The sequence below is a fragment of the Podarcis gaigeae genome (genome assembly GCF_964106915.1).
Source record: "Podarcis gaigeae genome assembly, chromosome: 12".
In the NCBI taxonomy this organism is placed as follows: Eukaryota; Metazoa; Chordata; class Lepidosauria; order Squamata; family Lacertidae; genus Podarcis; species Podarcis gaigeae.
In genome coordinates, this window is record NC_139688.1 from 32,368,732 (window position 1) to 32,392,937 (window position 24,206).

A 24,206-nucleotide genomic window follows, 5' to 3' on the forward strand; every position below is an offset into this window, starting at 1 on the left:
CATTAGCTCCTTCAAAATTTATATAGATCTTGTGAAACAGTTCAGCTTCGGTCCCGAAGAAACAAAGTAGATATATATTTTTTCTGGAAGCTGTGGATTTTATTCATGGATTACAGCCCAACCCTAGCTGACATTAATCTAATAAGCAATAAACACTGCACTCATCATGAAAATATTTAACAGCTTATATTACTTCAAACTTCATTACATATGCAGCTGAACTATAAATACAGGAAAAAAGTTATTCAGAAGTTAAATAATGGCATAAAAATATTTTTACAATGATTTCAGTAGGAAACTGGGGTTTATGCAATACTATAGTTTTACAATGCTTTCCATTTCTAAAGGAATCTTGCAGGTTATTATGCTGTAAGTATTAAACTAGCTAAATAAAATTCTGCTACAGTTCTGATAATACGCAATGGCCAGGATCCAAGAGATGTGTTTGAATGTGCCAAGCATAATTTCTGATTTTCTCTTCTTTTGGAACAGCAGGCTCCTAGGCCATAACTAAAATTGCTTTTGAAAACTTCATTAGTGTCAATCAAAGTTTTCCATGCAACATGGGGGATTGCTCTTTGAAAACACAAGTCCAAAGTTCACTTGGGCATATAGAAAGAATCAGTGTTCTTTGTAATCAAATCCATCTCTTATAAGTGCCATGAGTCACTTATATGACAATCAGTTTCCAGAAATTCGAAGAGCATATCCATAATGTGTCCATGAAATGGCATTCTGAATAACATGGATGTGACTCATTCTGTACCATACAATACGCTGCCACCGTGATAAATAGTGCACAATCTCCTAGTCTTGCATAAAGTCAACAAATGTGATACCCTGCAGATGGTGTGAATTGCAGCATCCACAATCCCTGGTTTTACATCCTGGGGCTGACAGGAACTGTAGATCATGAGACTCTTAATCTCAGGGATGTGTGTTTAAGCCCCACATAGGGTGAAAGATTCCTGCATTGCAGAGGGTTGGACTAGATGACTCTTGTCATCCCTTCCAACTCTACAGTCTGTGATTCTGTGAGCATTTGGAGGATACCGTGTGTTGACTACCCCTGGATTCTCACATTACATCTCCATCAAAACTAACAATTTGTAACTGTCATTAAGGTGGTTAAGATCAGGCATAGGCAAACTCGGACCTCCAGCTGTTTTGGGACTACAATTCCCATCATCCCTGACCACTGAACCTATTAGCTAGGGATGATGGGACTTGTAGACCCCAAACAGCTGGAGGGCCTCGTCTGCCTATGCCTAGTTAAGATGGTTAGCATTAGCCATATTTAGGACTGGTGCAGATATAAAATCTGGGACAAAACCAGAGACCTTCTTTTCAAAGCAAGCAAGAGGGAATTCAAAGAGTGCCCCTGCCAGGTGAAGTGTTAGAAATGGCAACTAGGGAGGCAGCCCTTTGAATGGTGGCTACAAAATGCCCTCTTCAGAGAGGCTTATCTGGAGCCTAGCTTGATGTCATTTCAACTCCAGGCAAATACCTCCCCACCACCACCTTGAGTCTTTTAACCTGTTCCTGCATTATATTTGTTTCACCTGGACTATGGGCTTGTTTTAAAAAACAACAACACATACAACTGTTTTTTACTTCTTGTATGGTCATTTGAATTACAGTTAGTTTGCTTTCACTTTAGCCCACCATGACAGCAGTTACAGAACAGCATATGCAAGAGAGACTGTGTACTGTTCCATTGGCACGTATATCTGAAGATTACAGCCACAGTCACTAGGTCAGGACCTACTAGATGCAATGACTAATACCTCAAAGTTACCCAGATATATCCTTTCTTAATTCTACATGCTCACTGTTTTCTCAGGGCCAGTTTGGCAGAGTGGGGCATCTGCCTCAGCTAGTGGACTCTGGGAGGGAAGAGGACAGCAGTGGTGGTCTACCCAGCTGTTCTTTCTGAATCCTCCAATTGTTTTCCTCTCTTGGAGATGTGTATGCCACATAACCTGCCTCTAATACTCACTCCATACATTTAAACAGTGCTATTTTTCTAGAAAAAGAGGTGCCGGAACTCACCATGAACGCCTCCCTTGTTCTCTTATAAAGGCAATGGCAGCTGCATGAGAGGCGCCAAAACAAAGTTCCAACAAGTTCTGGCTGGGAAAAAAGCCCCGCATTTTAAGCATATTTGAACCACACTGTTTCTCACAATGAACCTTGGAGACTGCATTTTGTTAAGGGTTGCTGGGAATTGTAGCTCTACAAGGGGAAAAGTACAATTCCTGAGATTCTTTGACTAGAGGGAAATATGTGCTTTAAATGTGTGTTGTGGATGTGTGTTGTGGCCTGCATGACTCAGGTGCAATAATGGTTGCTCTCCCATCACCAGCTATGAAGTAAAGTTCACAGTCTTTCCAGTCAGCTTCTGTATGTGGCAAATGGGGCAGGAGACATCATTTGTCCTTTCCTTCAGAATGTCTTGCAACTTTTTATCAGAATGTCTTGGATGGGCCCTGCGTCTCTTCCATCAAACAAGTCAAGGAGGTGAATGCTTTCTGTTCAGCTGCATAGAACAGTTTTAACAGAAGCTTTGCAGGACTGCAGGATTGGTGTAGGTGTACGGTTTGACTAATAAGGCAAGCTAGGTACCCAACTAAAATTCATCAACCAGAAGATATTGGCAGCAACAGTACATGCAGCATATATTTGGGAAACTCTTGCAGGGTGGGGAATGCAAAAATAAGAACTCTCTCTTAATCCCCGAGTTTCATTCCTTTTACATGGACTATCCTATCACAGTTATGCAACAACCCCTTGTCAAAACAAATGTAGAACATGTAAAAATGCAGTCACTGTTAATAGCTGGTTCTAATTTAAAACTTTAATCGCTTGTTAAGTGTCTAAACTTTGAATATAGAAAAGATAACAATTCCCATAGATGCATACTGCTATTATATCCTGGTTATATTCACCATTTTTCATTTATATGTCCATTTTGTATGTGACCATAAGGAATATTTTAGTCTAAAAGAATTATCACTGCAATTTTAAGAGCCACAAAATTCTGTTTGGAGAGCTTTCAGATTTTCTTCCTGTGTTGTCAATGACAAAAAGCATGCCTGTGACCTTATGTTCATCCACGCTGAAGTAAGAATTCAATCTTGTGCATTTCAAATACTGGATCATCCGTCAAGTTTATTTTTCTCATCACAGAGACAAGAAAAGCTCACCAAACAGTAATGGTATCCTGAGCAATATTAACCAAGAAAGAAATTCATACTGATCCATCATGATAATTTCAAGTGATGCCTTAGTAGCTTCTGCAAGACCAATATGAAATTTTGTGCTTCCAGCCTTTGGTGCATTTAATGATGGACAGTTAAAATGTCACAAAGCTAAAACAAACTGATGAGGGCTTCAGTCCTATACCCACTGAATTCAATGGGACTTACTTCAGTCCAGACACTATGGGACTATGATTTAAGGTGGGGCGATACTCACTTGCTCTAGAACATATCTAAAAAGGCATGGCTCAATTAAGAGAGGGTAAAGGCAAACATCCACGGGACGTGGGTGGCGCTGTGGGTTAAACCACAGAGCCTAGGACTTGCCAATCAGAAGGTCGGCGGTTCGAATCCCCGCAACGGGGTGAGCTCCCTTTGCTTGGTCCCTGCTCCTGCCAACCTAGCAGTTTGAAAGCACGTCAGAGTGCAAGTAGATAAATAGGTACCACTCCGGTGGGAAGGTAAACGGCGTTTCTGTGTGCTGCTCTGGTTCGCCAGATGCGGCTTAGTCATGCTGGCCACATGACCCGGAAGCTGTACCCGAAAGCTCCCTCAGCCAATTAAGCGAGATGAACGCCACAACCCCAGAGTTGCCTAAAGGCAAACATCACTCATTTCAGACCTAAGCACAACTAACTTTGTCTGTATTGGGGGCATGGGCATGTGTTTGCCAAAGATCTGTTTGCCAAAGATTTGTTAACTTTCACGGTTTTTTTAATTCTTTGCAATTAAAGTGTTTTAAGTGCTAGCCCTATTGTCTCTAAACTGTGCTGCAGAGTCTGCTTCATCACAATTCAAGACAAATGCCACTTGAAAAGTCTTGTATATAATAGAAACAAGCTCGCTTATGACATTGACCCCGTGTCAGCTTAGAAATTTTCTTTTCCTCCCAATTAAAATTATTCATTCATACCCCAAACTAGAATCCTTCTCTAACATGTTGTTTTGTATGAACAGGCAGCTTATATTTTGCACATGCACTCAAACAGGTAATCCCTCACCTTCAATGCAAACTGCAGTACGCTATCCAGGAGAAGTTCCAACATGCAACTGTTAAGATCATAGACTGTATTCCAGCTCTTATGCACTAGGCGTAGAAGAAAATTGACTAGGATTAGTCACTTTCTACTGCATTAAGCTATTCATGTGATATACAATAAAGGATCAGGAGAGCACCTTGACTATTTCCCCATAGCAACCATTTCTTTGCAAAAATAAGAACTGTAGTAGAGTATTTTACTCTCAGATAAAACAGGAGAGATGATTGGGGAATGGCAATTTTACACGGGTGTGGAGTTGACTGTTCAAGGAACCTTAGGAAGAAAGCTAACCCAGAGAATTTGAGAGAAAATTCTCCTTCTGCCAGGAAACTCAGTAAGGAATTAGCTTTCCTGGGTAGATGGTTTAGGAATGGACAATATATGTGTTTTCATTTCTAATGGTTTTACCCATAAGTATTTGCTTTCTGATTTTAAAAATACATATACATATGTAACACAAAATAAATATGTACTTACTTAAATATATGTTTTTTTCCTCTCAATTACATCTTTAAATGCTTATTTAAACTGCCAAGAACTGTCACGGCATTCAAAGAAATGCAAAATCCAGTGGACACCTAATTTGCAACCCATGCAACCCATGCGTTCGTCCAAGAAATGTGGCTCAAGCCACTGTGTACAGGACTTAGGAAAGATGTAATTCCTCAAACACTTACTATGCAACAGTGATTTATGATTTATTTATACATTATATTTATATACAGTGGTATCACAAATGTATCACAAAAAACTCACAAAGTAACAGACTCCAACCAGTTTTCTTCCTCTGTTGAAATAACTCTTTAAAATAAACTTTCCATAGGCAAGAAACACTTTACCTCTCTTTCTAATCAGAAAGAGAGCTCTACCTCTCTTTCAAATCGGAACGAGTGAAGGCGCTGAAGGTCCTATGTGAGTGCCTGGAGGTGGTTGGAGGATGGATGGCGGCTAACAGATTGAGGTTGAATCCTGACAAGACAAAAGTACTGTTTTGGGGGGACCGGGGGTGGGGGACTTGCTGGTCCTGAATGGGACAATTGTGCCCCTGAAGGAGCAGGTGTGCAGCCTGGGAGTCATTTTGGACTCACAGCTGTCCATGAAGGTGCAGGTTAATTCTGTGTCCAGGGCAGATGTCTACCAGCTCCATCTGGTACTCAGGCTGAGAGTCTACCTGCCCACGGACTGTCTCACCAGAGTGGTGGAGTAGTTATCTCCCACTTGGACTACTGCAATGCACTCTATGTGGGGCTACCTTTGAAGGTGACCCGGAAACTACAAATAATCCAGAATGCGGCAGCTAGACTGGTGACTGGAAGTGGCCACCGAGACCATATAACACCAGTCCTGAAAGACCTACATTGGCTCCCAGTACGTTTCCAAGCACAATTCAGAGTGTTGGTGCTGACCTTTAAAGCTCTAAATGGCCTTGGTCCAGTATACCTGAAAGAGCATCTCCACTCCCATCGTTCAGTCTGGACACTGAGGTCCAGCGTTGAGGGCCTTCTGATGGTTCCCTCATTGCGAGAAGCAAAGTTACAGAGAACCAGGCAGAGGGCGTTCTCGGTAGTGTCTCCCGCTCTGTGGAATGCCCTCCCATCAGATGTCAAAGGAATAAACAACTATCTGACATTTAGAAGGCATCTGAAGGTAACCCTGTTTAGGGAAGTTTTTTAATGACTGTTGTTTTAATGTATTTTAAATCTCCTGTTGGAAGCCACCCAGAGTGGCCGGGGAGACCCAGCCAGATGGGTGGGGTATAAGTAATAAATTATTACTATTACTGTTACTGTTATTGTTATTATTTTCTGTGTGTGACTTCTATGTGGCCTGGTTGCAGTTAAATAATCATGTAGGTATTTCATATGGAATCAGCACTCCCATCACTTGTGATGTACAACTAAAATGACAAGGATATGGGGGTGGAGGGAGTTGTGTCATTCATCACTAGCTATGTTATGGGCACTCACTGACAAACATCCTTTACTTACCTCCTTCCACACAATACTCATGATCACAAGAGATTGAACAGCCATGGGGAAAATAACTGATCACCTTTTACCAGTAACAGAATACTGCTGTTTGTGAACTCAGAAGGTAAGATATTTATAGTACAAGTCTTGAGGAAGGATGTTGTGGCCTCATACAAGAATTGCACAACCAATGTGCTTAAAAAAATAGTCCAGAAAGTCCTAAAAAAAGTGTTCAGAAGGCTTTCTGTGCCTGCCTGGGTTGTGGTGATATTGGTACAACATCACAAAATAGAGGGCTAGTTAGAACAGTATGTTTTTATGAAACATGGTGCCCTGGATCTGCATGTTTGCATCATTATTATTCATTTTTTACATGAACCACATGGCTCTCCACATGGGCCCCAGCTCATGAGCCTGTCAACAGCCTCATACATTCCACAAGGATGCCAGATGCATGACCCAGGCCACAGTGTTGATTCAGCTCTCTTTGAAACCATGTTCCATTGACTCTGCAACAGAACAAGAGAGCTATGACAAATGCTTAGTATCAAAATGCTGGAAGCCAATTTTTAATAATATATTCGCAAATATATTAGGACCAGCTTTAGGGACACAGGATACATATCACGTTGGCTGCTTAGCTGTCAACATAACAGCTTTAATTATTTCAAAGTTTGCTTATGTAGTCAACATTCTGTCAGTACAGCTGTAGAAGTGAAATATTAAAACAACAGTCTGGGCTGCTGGAAACCCTGAATGAAATTTGTCACATTCACTCTTGTACATTTACAGCAAGTCACAGATTCTCCCTCCCGCAATGTAATTTGCAGTTTCTAATTTCAGCTTTTAAAAAAACACACACAAAAACCCTGCAGAAAAAGATAAAATGCAGGTCACTGTGGTTATTCTTACTTTTTCCAAGTATCTGTAGGACTTACTTCTGGGTAAATATGCACAGATTTTAAAAGCAAAAAAACCAAAAACTAAAAAAAAACTAAAAAAAACTTGCCAATGCACAGCTACAGAACTTTCTACAAAGCACTGTATACTATCCTTACATTTTGAAAACGATCTTTTAAAAAAACAAACACTATATGAAAGCAGGGTCACTAAACTTGTCCAAACAGAACAGGATTTTCTCTAATTAAAAATGGAATGGGGACATTCATGTCCAGCATAATAAAGAGAGTTACAATGTGCCAACAACTGACACTGAATAGCAGCACTAATGAGAACAAACTATTAATAAGTTCCCTTTTATTCTCAATTAAATATTAAGCATCGTGTGTGTGTGTGTGTGAGAGAGAGAGAGAGAGAGAGAGAGAATAAAGTAATTACATATATATGGACCCATTACTAAAAATGCTCACAAACTTTATCTTAAACCTAAGTACGCACTCCCCAAACTGAACTACAAAATACTACTTAGAAATAAATAAGTCCTGCAAAACCATTTTAGATAGATTTGCAGGACGGAGACAATTTTATGGATTAAAAAAGCAACTCTGTTTCTCTCCTAACAAAATTGTCTGCTTGTGGAATGCCTTCATTAATTCTTTTGTTTGTATTGATCTATTAGAAACTACTCAAAAAAGTCAATAATCTGAGAAATTGCCAACTTAGCAATTTATTTATTTTACAGATGCCATTTCATCTTCAGACATTATGAAATGAAAACCTAGCAACACCTTTTTCTAACAGCATATGGTATACAGAAATACAGCTATAATTTTTAAAAAGATGTTCGCAGCAGCTCCTTCATTTTTGACCCTCTCAACAATTCTGACATCAGATATAAAGTTTGGGCATCAGGTATAAACTTGGCGTGTAAAGACCTCTACATATTGAGGAGTTCTCATAACAGTCAAGCACTCTTGAATCAGTTCTTGAGAGCTAAATTGTGGCAAGCACAGCCCACAATGATCAGGCCTCTCTGATCTTTTCCATTCATTTCCTCTCCCTCATAGAAACCTTACCTTGGGGAAGGAGAAATGAAAGGTGGTGGCAGACATTCCCACATATGTTTTCCTTTGCAGCCCCTTCCTTGATTGCAAATGTTACATGTGTTAGAATTCCTGCTCCATGATTGCAGTCATGGGATTGTTGACTTTGACATGACGGTATATGTTTTGACTCCACAGAGTGGGAAGTGACGGAGACAGGATGTTTGTGTTACTGTGTTCCGTGAAGTGGGACTATTGTCCTTTGTTCTTTGTCTTTGCTGTCTGATGCTAGAGAGAGAGGGAGCCATGTTGCAGTGCTCTGTGTGTGTTTATATGTGTTTATAAAGTAGATTAGCCAAAATGCTGAGTTGCTGAGGTCTGTCACAAAAAGCTGCGAAGACTCTGCAGATCCCTAAGTGTGCCAATGTCTGTTGGCATCGGTCACTGTGATGTTTGGGCAGAAGAAAGCTTTTGAAGCTCCCGAACAAACAACCAGGAGGGAGGGAACATGCCAGTCAGGCATGTGCCTCTGCCAGGGTCCTACTCAAGGGTAGGCTGAACTCCTGACAACGTGGACCTTCTTTTACCACCATATTTCCTGGGATTTAATACATCTATGGGAGTACCCAACCACTGCCCTTTCTTCCTCCCTGGAGGTAAACATTTTGACATGGGGAACAGAGAACTGAACAGCGATGGAGATTGTGGGGCTTCTCCAGTGTGTGTTTTTAAAAAGTGCTTTGGGATACAGGAGTTTAGGAATTGTTCTGATAAGTAATGATTGTGATGATGATGATGATGATGATGATGGAGAAGTGCTTTTGGGTGAGATAACTGGCAACAAGGCTTGCATCCTGGCTTATGAAAACCACCATTAGGGCAATGTGGGTGAATAGGTAAGCTGTATTAGGATGCTGAATTGACCAGAGTGTACCCCAAGGGGAAAGCCTGAAAGATTCCAGGGGAGCTGGGAATTACCTGGAAATGATCTAATGTTGTGCTGAAACTAGGTTTCTTTTCAAATGCCTTACTAACTGTTCTGTATGTATCTTTGCATAAATCAGATTTCTTCTGTCCTTTATTTTTTGTATCGCATCTTTGGTCAGATGATTTTTTTTTGAGAAGTGGATAGTGCAATAGCCAGGGTACAAGAGTCTGTTAGTGAATGTTAGGAATTAGTCAGTGGTAGCATCTAGATCATATTTGTAACACTGAAGAGAAGATACAGGCTGTTGCAGTTCTCCTGAACTGTGCCATGGAAATTCCCGGGTTTAGCTTATGCAAACTAGCCTGGCTGGGCTGATTGAACATAAGTCACTGTGAAACAATGACCAGGCATCTACTCATCAAGAAAGGTGTTTGGGTCTGTGCAAAACAAGGGATGGCAATGTGGTGGGCAGGGCCTCAGGCCACCCAGGAAAGTTTGCCTCTTGGACTCAAGGCTTAGTAAAAGGGGTGAGCAGGCAGAAGAGGAGGTGTTGGGCTTGGCTATGTGTTCTGGGAAGGAGAAGGAACAAAAAGGGAGAACATAATACAAGGGCTGAAGGGCAGAACATTAGAGCTGGCTGGGAAGCAGGATCAAAGGAATGATGCTTAGGATGGTTCTGTCGCCAGTGCTGGGCTGCTATGAAGAACAAGCTGCTCTTGAGATGACAATGCTGTAATATCTGCACCCCCTTCATCTAAACTCAGACGCAAATATGTGTAATTAAACCATATTTCTTAAAGACACTACAGCCTCCACTGCGTCTTGCTTCTCAAAGGGAACACAGCCCCCATGTGAGTGCCTGGAAGCCCCCTGCAATCACATGCACCACTCGGCAGAGATTGGGGGTAGCATACAACCTTTGTAAAAATATACCTCAAGCATGTCCAAAATCTTGGGTGTGCCCAGTGGGATTTTAAAGAGGCACACCCTCATTTCACAAACTGTCTCTGAATACCCCCTGGCTTTCCCAAACTTTTTCATAAATGAGATGAGATTGGGTGAGCACGGAGATGGGTCAAGCTTACTAATGACACTAAGGCTAGGTACACACAAGCAGCTTGAAACACAGCAAGGTTGCTTTTCCCTGCTGCACCTCAAACCGTGGTTGCACATTGCTGTACAAACCAGAGAGGAGGCAGGGATGTCTTTACCCAATGAATATTATTACCCTTTTGGTTTCCCTGTACCAGCAACACACAGAGAGAGAGAGATTTATGAGGCTGCCTGTCCATTCACTGTCATCTGCACATGTGCAATGGATCTCTCAAATGTACACACTTCAGGTTAACTATTAAGTGAAGGTGGCATACATTTTAAAATTGGATGGAAACTGTTTTGAAATGCATCAAACAGGAGTGTTTCTCAGGAAACAACAGGATATTTCATGTTTGTGTACCTACAGAAACAACCCATCTTCCTTCACTATCTGAATGTGCTGCTCCCTGCCCCCCAAGCCCTGACCCCATTTAGGCTGCATGCCAGAGCACACCCCCTGGGGGAGTATTCTGCAGTGCTTTGACGCAGAATTGGGGGGGGGGAGAATATGAGCAGCAAAGCAGTGCTCCCAAAGAGTGTTCTGCCACTGGCAAAAGTGGTGGGACAGAAGGGTCTTGTGCTTCTGCAGCCTGAGGCAGCTGCTTCACTCTGCCTCATAGGCAGGCCGGCTCTGTATTCACAGCTTCAAAGACTAATGGTGGGAGCACACTGGAGGCAGAGTAAATGCTAATGCATACACAGCCCAAATTATTAAGAGATTTTGAGCAGCTTCAGAAGGTTATTTCCAAATTGAACGGCATTAAAGCAGCAAATGCTGTTCCGAGTAGCCAATGGAGAAACTGGAGCCAAAAAATAAAAAAATAAAAATCCAAACTCTACATATATATAGATAGGATCTGAGCTTGCTCTAAGCAACCGGGAAAGACATCTCATGGGCACAATAAAAATGCCAACCCTGTGTGCAACTGCTGGGCGGAAAAGGTGAATTTCGTACTGGGGATAATTAGGAAAGGGCCAAGAAATCTATGCTGGGACCACACTCAGTGTATTGTGTTCTGGACATTGCATTTCAAAAGAATATAGAGCTGGGAAAAGGGCAGAAAAGGGCAACCAAAAGTGATTACAGGACCAAAGAACTCTCCAAAGGGCATGGTAACATTTGGAGCTGAGAAAAAAGGCAAGCAAATGGGGTAGAGGAAACAACAACAATAGAATTATGCAGGGTGTGGAGCCAGCAGATAGAGAGACAAAAATTATCCCTCTCTCATAACACAAGAACCCATGGTCAACCAGTGAAGCTGTAATTGCTGGACAGACAAAATGAAATACCATGTACACAGTGCATAGTTCAACTATGGAGTTTAGTACCACAAGATATCATGACGGCCATCAACCACAGAGCATGAGACTCTTTAATCTCAGGGTTGTGGGTTTGAGCCCCACATTGGGTGAAAGATTCCTGCATTGCAGGGGGTTGGACTAGATGATCCTTGTGGTCCCGTCAAGCCTTCTGATTCATACTTAACCTAGATGGCTTTAAAAAGAAATTAGAAAACATTGTGAATGATAATGGTATCATTGGATACCAGTCAAGATGACTATATACTACCTCCAGGATCAGAGGGAGTAAGCCTTAGAATACCACTTATTGGGGAACAGCAGGAGAGTGCTATTGTCCTGGTATCCTGCTTTTGGGGCAGAGTTGGAACAGGGTGTTTGAGAAACAGGATGCTGAACTATATGACTGTTTGGTCTGAGCCAGCATGGCTGTTCTTATGTCCTTAGGAGAGTTCAGGGGCCATATTGGGATGCTGCCATTGTTTCAGGCAACATATGCAGAAAGTATTGCTGAAGGCTGCATTTTAAAGGCTACAGTACAATCTGATGCGAACTTTCCTGGGGGTAAGCCCCATTGAACAGAGCTTACTTCAGAGTAGACATTCATAGGCTTGTGATGTAAGAGTTGTACAATGTTAGCCATTACTGGTAAATGAAGAAATGTACAGTTTTACTTGCTTCTGACTAGGCAAATATTTCAGTACACGTTTCTATCAGGGAATGAATGCACTATATGCATGAACTAAGAGCGTAAAAATCTTCACATGCATTGGTTCATGTGAACTGACTATGGAAATATTGGTGCCTTTCACCACAGTGTGCCAATTTGCATTAATTAAAGCAACATGACACAGAAATAAATAGCTGCTAAACACAGCTGTATTAAAAACTTGTATGTTACTAACTTGGAGCACATGTGTTTAACACAGCACACAATTATAAAATCTTCAGACAATTTAAAGAGGAACTAAGCATCACACAGAGTTATCACAATATGTTCCATACTGGCTATGGAAAGTTATAAGCACCTCATTTTAATCACCCGTGCTTGGAGTCACCAACACTATGAAGCTTGGAAATATTTTTTAAAGAACAGAAACATCGCTCAGGGGTGCTGTCAGTTTACATATGCTATTTTTGGAAGGCTAGGCACACCAGAATTTCCGAGTCGGCATTTCACAAAATCCAAAGCACATAACCATTTTGCAGGGGTTGGACTAGAGGACCCTTGGGATCCCTTCCACTTCTACAATTCTATGATTCTAAGCTCAAACTGGGCAGAAATTGATTTTAGAACACACAACTGAGGCCACTGTGAGGTGGGTTTACTATATCTAAAATCACATTTTTACAAAATGTAATTAAACAATAATTTAAGATACTGAAATAATGCTGACCTAATTCTTTTAGGGTAAGGACCATAGCCTGGTGGTGGAATATCTGCTTTGCGTGCAAAAGTTCCCAGGTCCAGCCCCTGGCTTCTCCAGGTACAGCTTAGAGACCTTATCCAACATCTCAGAGAGTCACTGCAAGTCATTTTCTACTATAATGAGTTAGATGGTCATGGACCAGTGGTTTGGATAAGCTAGTTCCTATGTTCTTAATCTAGTTGGCATGGAAGATATTTTTAATCAGTTGCTATACAACATTTATCACCTTTTCAGTTGGATGGAGAAGAGGGCCTCTAAACTATCCCTTCCAAAAAAAGCGATAATAAGAGACGTCAGAAAGGAAGGAATCAAGGCATCCACATTTCACCACTGTGGAGTTGTGTGGGAGGGGTGCACAGGAGGCAGGAGAAGAAACACCAGTTGCTTAAAACCAGTGCAGTCCAGAACCCATGAGCAGAAAATCTGTTTCTGTGCTGCCATTCAGAAACAGCACTGTCCTCTGCTTCATGGCTTCAGAATACATTCCAATTGCACATTTTCATAGGTAAATTCTACTTAAAAGATGACTGAAATATTAAGTCAAAACCAGACCTGGTCAGCAGTTGTAGGTACACTTCTTTGGAAATAAGCTTGAGGGACATCCACAGGACTTACTTTGAAGTAAATACTGATAGAATCACACTGAAAGCTACAGTAAACCCTATAAACCCTACCTCTGTTGCGCTTAGGTCTCACTGTCAACAGGGCCCCAAATCGGACTACTTACAGCGGAGCCTAAAGCACGCTCACCAAATGAATTCAATGGGGCTTACCCTCAGATAAATGGGGTCAGGATTAAAGCATTAGTCTGAATTCAAACCCATTGTTTGTTTTCTTAGTGTTGCAAGAACACTTAAAAACCAAAACAGAATTCAACCTCACAGAATTTTAACAGTGCAAAGAAAGCCTAGCAGGTGCATCACCTTTTAGAAACCAACAATTTAAATATCTTAAATAAGGATCCTTCTTTTTTATTTTTACTAGCACAAAACACAAATTGTCCATAAATGTATATACTTCTGATTCAGACTGAAAGTCCCACTGAGTTCATTTATACATACTACTAGATTAGTCTGTATAGGGCTGCAGTCCAATTCTCAGTGGGACCCATTTTTTAATATATTTGTTAGTCACCCAATAGCCTAGGTCCTCTAGAAAATGTACAATCAAAGTTGAATTGTGCAGACTGTAATGCTAGGTTCCAGAGCTATGCTATGCTAAGTTCCACTGAACCCAGTGAGGCTCATTTTGACATACACAGCAGCCATATAACTTTGAGCAAGCATCACATTTCCCCAAGTCATTTGGAGAATCTGCCACCTTAAATGAAGTAAAGTTTCTAGTGACCAGCCACTGCAGAACTTTCTATATGCAGACAAAACATGTTTTTTATATTAAAAAAAATGCTTGTATCACCAAGGCAGCATATATAAACGCAGTATAAACCAACATGACACGTATGAAATCACCCCAACGTCACAGATAAATTTAGAGTAGACTCACTGAGCTGGGGGAAAAAAAGGCAGAAGTTAGGAAGATATGAATGGAAGAGCATCAAGGCTGCTCGCCACAACTTTCTTCCTAAGGTTCCCTTGGCATGTTTACATGCATACACCGAAGAAGGGGGAAAAACAAAAGCCGAACAAACAGCCACGCATACACACAGAGACATAAATAAAGGCTGTCCCCAAGGCTCCCGACGCTGCAATCGATCCAGCCACCCAGGCAGGGATTTTGCTAACTTGCTGCAGGTGCAATGCAGACCGAGGATATTGCATGCATCTCAATTACAAGATAGCACGGGTTATGATTTTGGGGCGCGGGTGGCGAAGACAGGAGATAATACCAACTAGGCAGAAACACAGCAAGCATCCAAGCTCTGGCTTTGCAGCAGCAGCAGCAGCAGCAGCAGCAGCAGAGTCTCGCGCGCCCATAGCGCGCGCACGCCGACCCTCTCTCACAAACAAACACATACATACATACACGTATCTGCACCCCAAGTCCTACTTAGCAGGCACTTGCTCGCCTCGACGCAGGAAGCCTCCAAGGAGGGGCAGCGCCACAGGCTGCCCTCGTCCAGGGAGCAGGACGCCCCGCCGCAGCCTCCCCCTGGCTGGGGGGCAGCCGGACTGGGGAAGAGCCAAGCGGGCGCCTCCAGCACGACGCTCTCCTCGCTCAGCCCAGCGCGCCAAAACGCAGCCGCCGCTGCCTTCCTTACCTGTTGGCCGCCAGCCGCGGTAGCTCTCCTCCCCTCTCCCCGCTGCCTCGGCTCCTTATGAGGCGCTTTTCCTCCGGGCAGCGAGAGAGCGTGTGTGTGCCCGCGCCCGCGCGCCCGCCCGCCGTCTCCCTCGCGAGGACACGGAGGCGGCGGAGCAGGGCTGACGACGCGGGCCCCGGAGTCTCCCGCGCCGTGTGGCCGCCGGGTCTCCCGGGGGCGGCGCAGAAGGGGCTGCCGGCTGCGTGGCGGCGGAGGCGGCAGGCGCCGAATGGTCGCTGATGCTGCTGCTGCTCCGCCAGGTGCTGCGAGGAAACGCCGCGCGCTCGCCGCAGCCTCCTCACCTGGAGATGATGGAATCGTCTGGAGCCGTCTAGGCCGGCGTCCTGCGCGCCTGCTCCTGTGGGAACATATGAGCCAACTCCTAGGGGCCGAGCTCCCTTTGCCCCCCCCCAAAAAAATATTTGAGTTGATGGGCATTCAAAGGGGGGGTGTGTGTCACGTGATTATCTGGGACAGGGTGTACCTCCCCCCCTCCAATATTTTATTCAGGTTGGCACCCTTGTGTGGGAAGCAGGGCACAGTAGCAGACCTATACTGGGGGGGGGGGGCTGAACTGTTATGCCCTTTTTGCAACCAGCAAGGAGGTCTGGGTTAGCCTTTCTTCAATGGGGTTGTTCCATGATAGATCACCACACTTTGCAACCTCTCTGCTGCTGACCCCTGACCATTAGGTCGGCGCTCATCTCGCATTACTGGCCAAGGGAGCTGGCATACAGCTTCCAACAAAAATCCATGTTAGTCATGCGACTCAAATTGGGTCAACGAGACCCATCGTGGACTAAATTTGGGTCAATGAGACCCATTGTGGACTAAATTTGCTTCTGGGGCCCCTCCAGGATTAGGGGTCCTGAAGCTTAATCTTCATTTCATAGTAGATCAACCCTAGCAGGCGGGATGTGAGCCCAAGAGTGCTCTGCCCACTCGCAGTTCCCAGCAGACTGGCATTCAGCAGCCTAATGTCCCTGGCAGTGGAGGAAGAACATATAACCATTGCAGTTGAGAGCCTTGTTCTCCATAACCAGTGCAATCCTAATGTCTGTTCAGAAGAAAGGCTTATTAGGTTCAGTGGAGCTAACTCTGGGAAGCAGCACTGGAGAGTAAGGAATCTTGCAGGCCACCTAAGTTCAGTCTCTAGGAAGCTGCAGGGAATCTTGGGGTTGCCAACGTGCTGCCTATGGGCACCAAACTGTCCTTGAAATCTTTTGCGTGCACCTACCAAGCCTCTGATTACTTAAACAGACACAAACACTGCCCTCTTGGTCACAGAGTGATTAGCTTTCCCCCCTGACAGTCCAGTCTGGCACCTACCTAAATGTATTTTCAGCATCGGGCAAACTCCATTTTGTTTTCCCCGACATCTTTAAAATATGTAATCTCTCTCTCTCTCTCTCTCTCTCTCTCTCTCTCTCTCTCTCTCTCTTTTAAGATGATGTTCATTATACTGTGGTTTTCACACAGTGGTTTAGTTCTATAGAATTTATCCCTTTGGCTTTCTTTATTAATTGATTATTGTAATGCTTTACTCTCTAGTTCTCTGTTTCGGGATGATTGTTTTGTTTTTAGAGTTCTTTTATTTGCAGCTTTATTGATTCCTGCTTCACTGGAATTGTGATGTTTAATCTGTTTTTATTTTGAGGGGAAATGGATTGTTATTGGGGACTGATGAATGGGATGCTTAAATAAATAAATAAACATTTGCCGCAGATATTCTTAAGGCTGCAAAATAGGCTTATGGAATCTGCAATCAAGATGTCTAAATGGAAAACACTTTTATTTACATGCTCTGCAATTCTCGTTAACTGTGATTAACGTTTCACATATCTGCCATCCCAATTTAAAAAGTCTGTACCATGCTTTTAGAAATAAAAATGTAAGCACTCTGACATGAAGAGCCTTGTTAAACAAAATTAAGAAAGCTAAACACTGTTCTAGAAGCTGATTAAAATGTACTACAGAACATTGATAAAAGCTTCTATTTTGTTCTCAGATATCATGGTAATATGGAAAGCAATTGCACAACATTGACAAAACTAGGCCACCTGCCGCATTATAAAAAGTACTTGAGGGTCCAAACCAGTACTGAAAATAAAACCGTTGAGGGGCTATATATTTATGGTAGAAGCTCCCACCTGCCAACACAACATGAGACACACTATGAGATATACACCAAGATGCATGGAGTTGCCCCTTATGGCCACCTCCTTTTCCCAGGGAAGCTCCTGTATTGTAGTAAGATCCACAACAGGTGGTAAGCCATCCAACAGGTGATGATATCCCTACCCCATATGAACCAACCCAGACCCTGCAATCATCATCCGAAGCCCTTCTTTGTGTGCCTCCTCCACAAGAGGTATGGAAGGTGGCAACATGAGAGTGGGCCTTTTTGTGGTGGCTCCCAGCTTGTGGGATGCTCTCCCCAGGGAGGCTCACCTGGAGCATTCATCATTATGTTCGTTATGTATCTTTAGGCATCAGGCAAAACATTCCTCTTCTCCCAGGCCTTTGGCTAATTGAACAATATCTGGCCTTTTAAACTGGTGGGGGTATTTGTTTTTGTTTGTTACTATGTTATGTATTTGTGTGGTTTAATATTGTAAACTGCCCTGTGATCCTTGGATGAAGGCCAGTATATAAATTTAATTAATTTAATTAATTAATAATACCATAGACAACCCCTGCTGTTGTCTAATCGCTGTCCATGGTGCTAATACACTGATCAGCAACCTCATATGTCTCTTTCCTTATCGAGATGAGACCATTCAATAAAATACATAAAAATCCTGTTTCTTGGTTGTTAGGGTGGTACATAGGGCTCTTTTTCCTCGCCTTAACACAATCTGGCTTCATCTAGCCTCAGGATGGAACTCTTACAAGGTTTGGTGCTACCAGAACTCAGGACTGTTGCCCCTTGACACTTTTCTCAAACTCTGAGTGGAAGGTAAAAGGAGGGGGAAGCCCCTCAAGATGCCCAAGTTGGATGAAGTATGGCTACTATGGTGTATGAGTCAGTCAGGAGTGGGATACCGGCTCTTGCTGGGATATTACTCAACCATCTAACCCAGGGAGGTCCAACTTTTTCATATTGAGTGGGCCGCAAGAGTATTTCAACATGGAACCCATGGGCTGCACACTGCCTCATCACACGTAGGGTAAGCAAGGCCAAAATGTGATGCCCCCTCAGTTTTTGCGCTGCCTTCCCAAAGTCAGCTAAGGGAGGCACTGGGCAGGAGGCTCTGGCAGGGTCCTAAAGCTCTCCCAAAGCTGGGAAAGCACCAATTAGGCTTTGGGAAGGAGACAGGAGGACTTTAGGACCCTGTCAAAACCCAACATGAACTGCATGTTGATTAAATGCCCATTAACAGATGTATGAACTTAAATCCAATTTCTGGGCTAAAATTCACAATCATCAAGTATATAATTAAGTACACTAATGATTTGTCACTTCTAAAAATAATGTTTCTCCCGCCATAATTAATTTCAGGAGGTTTTTTTTTTCCTAGAGGAAGCATATTTGCAAATACGTAGCTCATAATTATCCCTCCCTTCTCCAGGATTAATATAAATATTACAACATAGTGACTTTAAAGAAATAGTGGGTGTTTACTGCCAGTTGCGGGCTGACGCAGCCTGTGGCAGGTAGGTGACCTTCCAACTTTGGCGCAGCCTTCTCCACCAGCCATGCTAGGACCAGAGGGAGAACTTCTTCCCTCTGGTCCACTCCCTAGCTATAAAAGCCAGCCACACTCAGGCCTTGGTTTCAGTTGACGCTCCAGTATTTGCAGGCTAGCCTATTCTTTTCAGCCAGTTTTGTTCCAAAAACTGTTTTGTTCCAATAACAGCAGAGCATAAGCTCTTCCTTGACTTCAGGATGATTGCTTTCAAGCTCTGGCACCCGGGGCTCAGCCAGAGCCCTTTCCCGAGATCCTGTGGGTGCTTGGAGGCGCACCATGATGCAGAGAGTATTACAATCCTGTTATTCCTTCCACATTCCGAACATACTCTAGGACATGGAATTTTTGTGAAGCCTTTAGGTCATAGTTTGGGGTGGGCTCGCACTTCTATCATGAATGGGAGGAAGATGTCCTGCAGCACTCCATGTCCCATAAAGAACGGGGGTTAGCTGCCAAGACCATGTCCTTGCATGTAGCCGCAACCACATTCTTTTGGAAATTACTCCGGTTCCCCAACCCATGTTATTACTTCCATCTATGCAAGCTGCTGGAGGGCTGGCATAGGCACCACCACCCTCCAGACCCAGACATCAGGAAGCCAATTACATATGATCTCCTCTCCAAGGAATCAGGGTACACCATTAAAGGGATCCAGGGGAAAGAGCTTCTGTCAGACTACAGCTGATGAGCTATAGATCCCCCCCAAAAAAATGGTGATCTAAGGGAGGGCTGCCCCAATTTGATATATGTCATAGGGTGATCCTTAACCTTGATGAACTCTGCCAAATAATCTTGCATCAACCCATCTGCTGGTTGATTCTTTGGCAGGGTTCATCAAGGTTAAGGATCACCCTATGACATATATCAAACTGGAGCACCCACTGAGATCACCATTCTATACAAATCAATAGCATTTTTGAAACCGTTCTAAGTTGGAGGGCTATTTATAGCCTACTTATGTGCAGTAAAGACAGGTTTGTTGGACAACCATTTGTAAGCCGATATCCTAAAAAATGAAAACAGAGTGCAATAGCTTTTCTAGCCCTCCAACATGTACTAACCTTTCTTCAAATGTACTAAGTTCATTCTCTGTGCTTAACAACTTATTGATATCACAAATCAAATCAGAAAGGCTAGTACAGTTCAGAGAGTTCCCGTAAAATAAAAGTACATTTAAGAACAACAATGTCCCACAAATACTTTTCAAAACATTTTTTTAAAGTACAGGACTAGCCAAATACGTATAAAAGATATAGATTATTGTGCATTGTTCATTAATATGGACAATTAGCCATAACATAAGGCCTACGTGCAATGGTACATACAAATCAGGCTTAGGGGGACAGAGCAAGATTCCAGCTGCTGCCCCTGGCTCTAACCTTCATTAGGATTTTTGAATAGATCATACATGGGTACAAGCTGGATCCAGGTAGTCTCTTTCCATGCAATGTGTGCCCTACATGTTGTAGGGTACAAATGGGGCACACAGTTTGTACCAGCATAGGCTTAGCTGGAAGTAGCAATGGGGCAGAATTCAGTTTGGTTTGCATTTTAATGTGAACCTAACTAATTTGCATTTCCTGAAAAAATACATGAAGTGAAATGTAGCTGTCCTTTGAAATGTGCATCCAGCTAGCATGGCCAATGATCAGGGATGGTGGGAGTTGATGGTGGGAAGGCACCTGGTTGGGGAAGGCCATTTGCTGCTGTTGTTGTTGTTGCTGTTGTTGCTCCATTGACTCAAACTGATCAAACATTTGTCTATTTGTCATGAACTGGCAGAACAATAGGGGGGGGGAGGAAGATCCCGGAAAGGGGTGTAGCCAGGACTGGAACACACTGGGGCAAGCTGTGGGTGGGAGCGGAGGGGCTGGTGTAGGAAGTATTTACAGTGTGATGCAGGATGGGAGTCAGTGCACAGGAACCAGAGAAGCAGGACCCTTCACCATGCCAGAGGGCCCTTGTCTCGATGAACATGGTAGGTTCTGAGGCATAGGGAGCACTGGAAGGGATGTTATAGGAGGCTGAGACAGGCAAGAGCCCACAGCCCAGCTCTGTAGTTGGCCAGGTAAGGGGTGGGGTGGGGGTGGCTAGCTCTGGGAGGTGTGTGATTCCTCAGCTGGAAGCAGGGCCTTGCTTGAATTGAGTCTTCACAGGTACAAAATGTATACAAAGCTGATCAACACATTGGGGTCCAGAGTGGGAACAGTAGACATGACTCCTGTTATATGCATTTATAGATGGAATTTGAAAGTCTGAAAGGGGCACAACAGCCCTTAGACTTTAATTATCACTGAAGAAAAGTGCATTTGTCAGTGACCTCACTTGTATGTTTATTAGCATATTAACATGCGCCCATTTATCCTGTTTGCTCGGCTTAATGTTAGTTTTGAGGGTTTGGTCAGCATGGAGCTTTGTCTGTGCTTGCTTTTGTGTTATTTAACACAAAGTGTGTGTGTGTGTGTGTGTGTGTGTGTGTTCATCAGCACCACAACACACCAAGAAAAGGAGGTTCAATGCCTCACCAGTACTCAAAAAAATAATGTCCCCTGCCCAGTGCAGAAATTAACCTTAGGGGGGAAAATGTTCTTCATTGCAGACCGCACAATGGTTCTCACCTAAGAAGAAAAACCACAATTTAGTAAAGCCTTTATAGCATAGCATCTCTGATGCACACACATTAGTCATCTCTAATTGCTTTTCATTGTATGGCTGCTTTCAAGATCGTTGAGACTTATTCACTAGCCACACGAGTCTTAGAAGTCTTATTTATAGCTGTCCAAAAGGCAAACCTGTAGTAGAGATAGAGATGTCCTGGCAGAAAGAGAAGAATGTCCCATCTGTCACAGGACATCTAAGAGCCTTCAACCAACACCCAGAGGCTAAGAACCAATTCACACTATTTTCAAACAGCAAGTATAGCACTATCAGGACCAAACAAGGCAAGATATGTCACTTGGAATCATGACAGTGTTCCTTTTCTTTTTCTTTTTAAACAAAAATGATAATTAATGCACTGGGGGGGGGGGCAGCTGGACTACTACAGGAAGGGAGGTTTGCCTGGTCCTCTTCTGCTGTGGACCTCACAAGAATCCACCTCCCTGAACACGGGGAGCTGCCTTATTTCAAGTCAGACCATTGGCCATCCTGCTCAGCATTACCTACACGGGCTGGCAGCAGCTCTCCTGAATTTCAGAGAAGGGTCTACCAGCACTACCAGTAGATTGAAACTGGGGTGTTTTGCATTCACAGCTACCACTAAATCACAAATTGCTATAAGCTCCAGTAGGAAAGCTCCCATAGTCACCGAATGTGTGAAGGGAGGGAGCTACCAAATTCTCTTTTCAGATTCAAAGAGGTGACTGGTTTCAGAACAACCCAGCCACAAAGACCTTAATGAAAGAGACAGAAGAGGTTCGTCAGCTGGCACATATTCTGGTGCCACATATGCCAGCACCTGCCAGTTATGCATTTGGGCCACTTACTAAGGTAAAGGTAAAGGGACCCCTGACCATTAGGTCCAGTCATGACCGACTCTGGGGTTGCGGCGCTCATCTCGCTTTATTGGCCAAGGGAGCTGGTGTACAGCTTTCGGGTCATGTGGCCAGCATGACTAAGCCGCTTCTGGCAAACCAGAGCAGTGCACGGAAACACAGTTTACCTTCCTGCCAGAGCGGTACCTATTTATCTACTTGCACTTTGACGTGCTTTTGAACTGCTAGGTTGGCAGGAGCTGGGACAGAGCAACGGGAGCTCACCCCATCATGGAGATTCAAACTGCCAACCTTCTGATCTGCAAGTCCTAGGCTCTGTGGTTTAACCCACAGTGCTACCCGCATCCTTGGGCCACTTACTATCAGAGGTCAAATGATTTCAGTGGAATTCATTTCTACATAAGCACATTTAGGATCAAAGCTATAAACTATAAGCTAGGAAAACTCTGTGGAGCCCTTTCTTGGACATGTGGAAAGGCCATTTGCTGTAAGGATAATTTGCACTCAATGAAACACACACATGATTTAATGCAAGATCCAAAAACCCTCTCCAAGAGAACTGGGTATTCTTTGGCATGAGACAATGCTGCAAAAGCTTGGCAAATTTAAGAAAGAAATGCAAAGTGGCAGGCAATCAATCCAGGATTTATTTTCTTCCTTCCAAATTGTTGTTAACTAAAGTTCCTGAGCTTGGTATCAAGAAAAGAAAATGCCGAAGATTCCCAGGAGCCAAAGACAGACAACTCTACCGATTATTGGATTGTGTGCTATTTATAGAAATCTAACCTTTTTAGCCCCAAATACAGGCAAGCAAAAAAAGTCAGTGCAGTGTCATACATTTAAGCCTCAAATTATAGTAATTTTGTGCTCTTCCTGCATTTTAATGATCAGAGAGAATCAGCAAAAGCCTTTCAGTGAGTCACTAGCACCACAAACAAGGTGGTGTTGGTGTACTTTAACACAGGCAATTGGCTCCTCAGCTGTTACAACACTACAGTGCATTTCAACAGCATTTTGACAAATGCTGGCTTGCTAAGGACCATAGCTCACTGGCAGAGCTATAGCTTTGCATGCAGGAAGCCCCCCATCTCCAGGTACAACCAGATATTAATATTGTGCATTTTGAAGTGACTGGATACATGAAAACTGACTCCCTTTGAAAATGAAGCATTGCCCAGACCCACTAGGTATTATTCAAAACTTAACTTGCAGAACTTTCTTCAAAACAAAACAGAATGATACATCCAAACAGTTCCATAAGATAATATGCCACTCCATATGAAATACTCCAAACAGACTCAAAAGCAAAGGTCTGTCTCTCCTGCCTTAAGCTGTTTACCTGGAGAGCTTCATTTATGTCCTCACTCTCACTGAGTCTGAGAATAATGACCCCAGCCACGACCCTTCAGAGATGGCGAAATTTCAGTTCAATACCTCTCATATGATCTAAGGTTAAACACTCATGTATTAGCTAGTAGAAAACAATAGTTAATTATCAAGGAGTTCAGAGACCACCTCTTGGCTTTAATATAGCCCATGGGAAATCCCCATGTTAAAGCCCTTTCAGCAATACACTAGCATTCACAATTTCTGTGTGAATTAAACCAATTATACTTAACACAACTGAAATCCTAGACAGCTGCTGCCAATGTAGACAATACAGAGCTGTTGGACGTGTTTCAAGCACCTTGTCCATCTTCAATGAGATATTTATGCAGCAGTAAAAGAAGCCCTCGGCCTTTTTTTAGTTAGACACAAATATGGGAAAATTCTTCATCATACATTTTTCTTTTCTAAT

General features: G+C 43.2%; 1 protein-coding gene across 6 annotated transcripts in view; it reads right to left on the minus strand.

Annotated features, from left to right (window-relative positions):
• Positions 1-24,206, minus strand: part of DGKB (diacylglycerol kinase beta) — a 251,989-nt gene that overhangs the window by 217,694 nt on the left and 10,089 nt on the right. For 2 of the 6 annotated variants that reach the window (XM_083705275.1, XM_083705270.1), the window contains exon 1: positions 15,184-15,380. The exons of 1 other annotated variant lie outside the window; for it this stretch is intronic. The gene's annotated coding sequence lies outside the window, so the exon portion shown is untranslated. Of the gene's footprint in view, positions 1-4,261; positions 4,348-14,948; positions 15,146-15,183; positions 15,381-15,524; positions 15,598-24,206 lie in introns of those variants that run through there. 3 more of the 6 variants (XM_083705271.1, XM_083705274.1, XM_083705273.1) reach the window with 3 other exon arrangements.